The sequence below is a fragment of the Sinohyriopsis cumingii genome, chromosome 7 (assembly GCF_028554795.1).
Source record: "Sinohyriopsis cumingii isolate HCF-2022 chromosome 7, ASM2855479v2, whole genome shotgun sequence".
NCBI classification, from domain to species: domain Eukaryota; kingdom Metazoa; phylum Mollusca; class Bivalvia; order Unionida; family Unionidae; genus Sinohyriopsis; species Sinohyriopsis cumingii.
In genome coordinates this window covers 42241837-42247214 of record NC_142967.1, presented here as the reverse complement: position 1 = coordinate 42247214, position 5378 = coordinate 42241837, and the positions used below count along the sequence as shown (strand labels likewise).

Genomic DNA, 5378 nt, shown 5'->3' with positions numbered 1-5378 from the left:
TGGCCCATTTCATCTGATTTAAAATAGTTAATCAAACCGGGAATCTTAAAAAATATGTCTACTTGTCGCTAATAAATACATTTTCATTTCCACATACGATCACAAAATATAATCTTATCGGGTGTAGAGACAGTGTCTGATTATAAACTTATAAATCAGCTGCGATGAACAGTTGTAGCAATCAATCTCACACAGGCTATCCTTAAATAACTGTATACAGACAATGAAAAACAGGTTGTATGATTTGCCTGTATGGCTCTAATTCAAATGAGTTTGATCACGGCCTCTTATCATCCTGAATCCTTGTCTACCAAACGATATCAACACGGCAAACGTTCATCCACTGCGCCTTACTTTGATACAATAGCAAGTGATGATTCAACGAAATCTTCGAGCTGTATAATACCGCCATTATTTGATTTAGATTTCCAAGCAAGAATCAAACCCATGCAACGAGTAACGGGATTTTCGAACTATGACGCTACGGTCATCACCGTTATTTGATCTCTTTTCAAAGGATATTTACAGTGCCATATGTCAAAACGTTTGCATGCCCTCTGTTTGTGAGAAAGGGCTATCAGATATCCCCGACTTGTACGGAATATATCAGAAAGCCACAGACCGTTCAAGTGTTGTCATTCATTTAGACAAAGGCAGCGTTCAGGTTGAGGTTCCAGTGTAAAAACAAAAGTTATGTCTTGTTCGTATATACAGATCCTAGCTACGCTAATATTGTGTGTGACATTTTGGAGATCAGTATATTTGTAGTGGATTTCGGTGTGTTTCTCCGGCCCGAACAGTTGTAGGAGAGTAGAGGTAAGACGTCTTAATTTTGTAATTATGGTTTATAATATTGGAGATAGTACGCATCTCCCATTATTTGTGATATACAACAGGTCTAGAAGACGAAAAATGGCAGGCATAGATTTTCATATAGATATTTTATAGTTGACCATGCCTTACGTCTTAAGAATGATATCGTTTTTCTCTATTGATTTGTTTCTTTTTGTATATCATAGATTCCATATTATCAAACAATATAGATAACACGTGTTAATTACTGATATTAGGCTCACAAAGATAAATTACCCATTAATCATGACGTGTATTCTAGTCTTATAACACGGTCTTGCAAACTTTAATACACTTGTCGATTTTTGCTGCAATTGTCATTGCGCGCCACACTGTGAAGAGCAGGATATTCTTAATGTGTCATCCTGTACTTTCTTTCAGTTTTATTGTGATCTTTCAATTATATTTCCTGGTAAAACAGTGTAAGTGTTGGTAGAGTAAAGAGTATATAGACGAGTTGTATCACACACACACACACACACACACACACACACACACACAGTACAAGTATACTGCCACAATATTGTTATATTTCTAAAACGAAACAAGGGAGAATTTGCAATACATTAGCTGTCTTCCCGTTTTATAACTCTCTCTCTCTCTCCCTCTCTCTCATGGTGATATAAAAGTTGTAGTTAATTACTGCTTACAGTCATTATTTAATTATGTATGTTGCATAAATAAACAGGTCAGTTGTAATTTTAACTATTTTTGTCTCGTCTGCAAAATTGCTAAAATGACCAGACAAAATCTTTCGATTGAATAACTTTCTTTTAGTGGTCAGTTATTGTACGATAATGGAACTATATATCCAAATCCAAAATGACGTTGAAAATTGCCGCAGGTGCAGAAGGATTCTTGCGATGTGGCCTTCAAACAACCCCGATGAACATATTCACTAACCCGAACAGCAGCCGTAATAATTTCGTAGGACGAACGAGAGGGATTAATGTCGGTGGGGGTGGTCGAGGAGTGTTGCATTGTCCAAAGAAGAATCGGCTTTGCTGCGTGAATTTGTTGATTCACTCGGTTTCCTATTTGCCTTCCTAGTCAGAAACAGTGTACATGTTGGTTGTTGTTATTTTCATGACGGATGGTTCAAAAGGTGAGTGTGTACATTCTCGATCACTGATGTAGCCAGAAGCTGCATATAGATTCCTGTGGTTCTCAGATGCCAAATGTATAAATAAATATGATTTTAAAAAAATAAGAAAAATGAATAAATAAATAAGATAAATAAATAAAAAATGAGATAAATAAATAAGATAAATAATAAATATTAAAAATAAATAAATAAATAAATAAATAAATAAATAAATAAATAAAATAGTCTGAATGCTGCACACTTTGTTTTATAAAAGAATCCGGTTTTTTTTTTCTTTCTATTTCGTCGGAGCATGTGGAACGCAATACGTCTTTTTAATCTAACGGCACCTTGCATTAAACAAATCGTTTTACTTTTTCTCTGTCATGTATAATGCAAGAACACTAAATAATTTTGTTTTCAGTCCCATTACGTGAGCATTCCACTTGGGTTTTGTCAGTATGGGTAATGCTTTATTTCAGGAATTGGTTTCAAATTGGTTGGGATAAATCCATTTAATATTACTGAATATTCTAATTAGCGCATCAGTTCCTTAAGGCAATACATGTCTATATTCTGTACGGACAACAGTCCGTGTCATCGCCAGTTGAGTCCATCACATAGAAATAGTGAGGGTAGGTGCAGATGCGTCGATGCCATTATTACTACGGGCAACAGAGTATCTGCGTGAGAGTACGAAAATTGTTTGACATCTTGTTACGAAATCCTCCTGTACATGACTTGGACATTAGTGCAAAGTGTATGTACAAAAATTATATGTGCTGACAAAAACACATTATAGACATTACGTGGAATAGCCATAACGTGTGAAAATAAATTCATGTTTCCCATGTTTCGTTTGCGTAGGGAAGGTATTATTGTAAAAAAAAACAACTTTTTTTAAATTTACGTCTTTTTTCACTGTGCAAAAAGCAAATCTTACGTTACATCACAAAAATTAACATTTGTGAATTATTGCTCCACAAATTTACCATATGTCAGCTTGATTGTGAGTACTTTTAATGAAGCTCCCACACTCCTTATGTGTGTTTGCAAGGTGTTATAAGGCAAGCATCTGCAACTGGACCTGGTGTTAAAAACAAGAATGTCGGTCGAATGCACAAGCGTCGACTATAAGTAACTCACTTTAGTAAATATCACAATACGGTATGCGTACAAACGTAGCTGTGAAGTGGACCCTTCTACAGAGATATATCACGTTCACTGAAACGTTATTGAACAGTTTACAACTGGCTACTTTGGCTGGAAAGAATTCTGATTTTCATGTTGGATGTACATGTCAAGTTCCATTATTGTACAAATAACTGTTCATCAGAGACATAGCCACGTGCCGAGATTCAGGGATTCCTATAATCATATTTTCCATCTGTCCGACTTTTGCACGCTTTGTAAACAGCATAGCTTTGCAGTCCTTAGATATAATTATATGCCATTTGGAAGGTGAATTGCCTATTGCATGTAAACGCGCGTGGCACGTTTTATATTCAAGGGCCTAGTATAAAGGAATTATTGCCCTTTTCATCAAAATTACATCCATCATACTACAACATGATTTGGACGTGTTATCTCCACTGAGTACCCGTCTTTAAGCTTGATTGTGAGTACTTTTAATGAAGCTCCCACACTCCTTATGTGTGTTTGCAAGGTGTTATAAGGCAAGCATCTGCAACTGGACCTGATGTCAAAAACAAGAATATTCAAGGGCCTAGTATGAAGGAGTTATTGCCCTTTTCATCAAAATTACATCCATCATACTACAACATGATTTGGACGTGTTATCTCCACTGAGTACCCGTCTTCAAGCTTTGGTTTTCGAACATAATTACTTCTGTTTAAGTCCATTTCAATCTAACGTTGATAGTAGGGCCATTTGCAACTCACCGATCCACGCAGTCGAAATTGTTGCTGCTTGCTCATTAACTTTTGTTTTGAGATCAAAATGAAACTCAAGATATTCAAATAGATGCAACCATTTTCTATGCAAAGTGCCTACGTACTTACACATTATTGATAATTTCAACATTCGCGCTACAACAGTCTTGACACCCGGTTCCGGTAGCCGTAAACATTTGGCTTGCTCAGGTCTTATCCTTCATCTTGCTCTACTAGTCTTTAATTTCGTCATCAAGGAATTTCTCGAAATGAATCTTGTAAAATTTTAGGAATACATTTCAACATGTTATTGGTCATAAATATTTAGTTTTGAAACCAAAAATATCAGGCTAGAAGGATTTTCTTCGCCATCAAAGACAATGGTCACAAGAAATAAAAACTGGAGCCCCGAGTGGCCGAGTGGTCTAAAGCGGTCTGCGTTACGGATCACTGCCATCTCACCTCTGTCTGCGTAGGTTCGAGTCTCGGATTCGGCCAATGTGGGTACGTGAGAAAGCTTACCAGTAGCTTCTCGAGGGTCTGTGGTTCTTTCCGGGGATTTTCCGGGTTCTTCCTCCACCATTAATACTGGCCGCCATGTATAGCCTATCGTGTGCTGAAAAACGGCGTGTAACCCTACAACAACAACAACAACAATAACAACAAAAAGCAATATACACTGATTAAATCACCTACTCAAATAAGGCAGACGGCGGCGTTTGATTGGTTGAATGCCAGGGATGATGCCATGTCGAAATTATCAGTAATTGAGCTAAATGCTTATGACAAAAAATAGTCACCGACTACATACAGAAAATTGCGTTAGCAATGGGTTTGGACTGAAATGCTTGACAATGACCTCAAATCCGAAAATACATATCTCAAGGATATACATTTTGTCCTGAACAGCAAACATTGTACACGATGACGATAGATTGCTATTAAGATTCCATGCACACGGGATTTCGAATGGACCCATGTTTTTAGCTTGAAACGCCTTGTTAGGTATCATATAACTCGTCGCTTTGACAGACTGTGTTGTTTCAAACAATAGTTTGTTTTTGATGCGGTCTATCACACACCAGTATCTTATCGAACGATATGACTCCAGGCAGTGAACCCTACAAATACAAACAGGATATTCATTGCTTTCAATGGTGTATCCATTCTATTACATAACACTTAATCTTAGGAAAAAAACATGCGCTCGTTTTGCAGTTATATGCTAATTGCAAATGACGTGCTATTTTTTTCAAATGTTACTCAGACAACAATCGTTTCATGTTCTTCATTATAATGTCATATAATGTACATGCAGAATATATCAAATATCACGAAGGAATATTACTGGTCGGATCAGGCTGTCTAAGCAATAAGAAGAATGATTATTAATGTATCGTGATATCAACCGTAAATCATGCACATGTTTTTGTTTTCCATGTTTGTTCATTGGTTTATCTCGACATCCAATGCAAATCACGTAGGTGCTTTTTCGTTGTTTGTTTATTAATTTATCTCGACATCCAATGCAAATCATGCGCATGATTCT

At 36.6% G+C, this 5378-nt stretch overlaps 1 protein-coding gene across 2 annotated transcripts in view; it reads left to right on the top strand.

Annotated features, from left to right (window-relative positions):
* The first annotated feature begins 335 nt into the window (after window positions 1–335).
* The window catches only part of LOC149795108 (5-hydroxytryptamine receptor 1B-like), a 193387-nt gene continuing 188344 nt past the window's right edge, over window positions 336–5378 (top strand). Inside the window, exon 1 of one of the 2 annotated variants that reach the window (XM_089964809.1) lies at window positions 336–816. The gene's annotated coding sequence lies outside the window, so the exon portion shown is untranslated. Of the gene's footprint in view, window positions 817–1563; window positions 1958–5378 lie in introns of those variants that run through there. The other variant, XM_089964810.1, reaches the window with a different exon arrangement.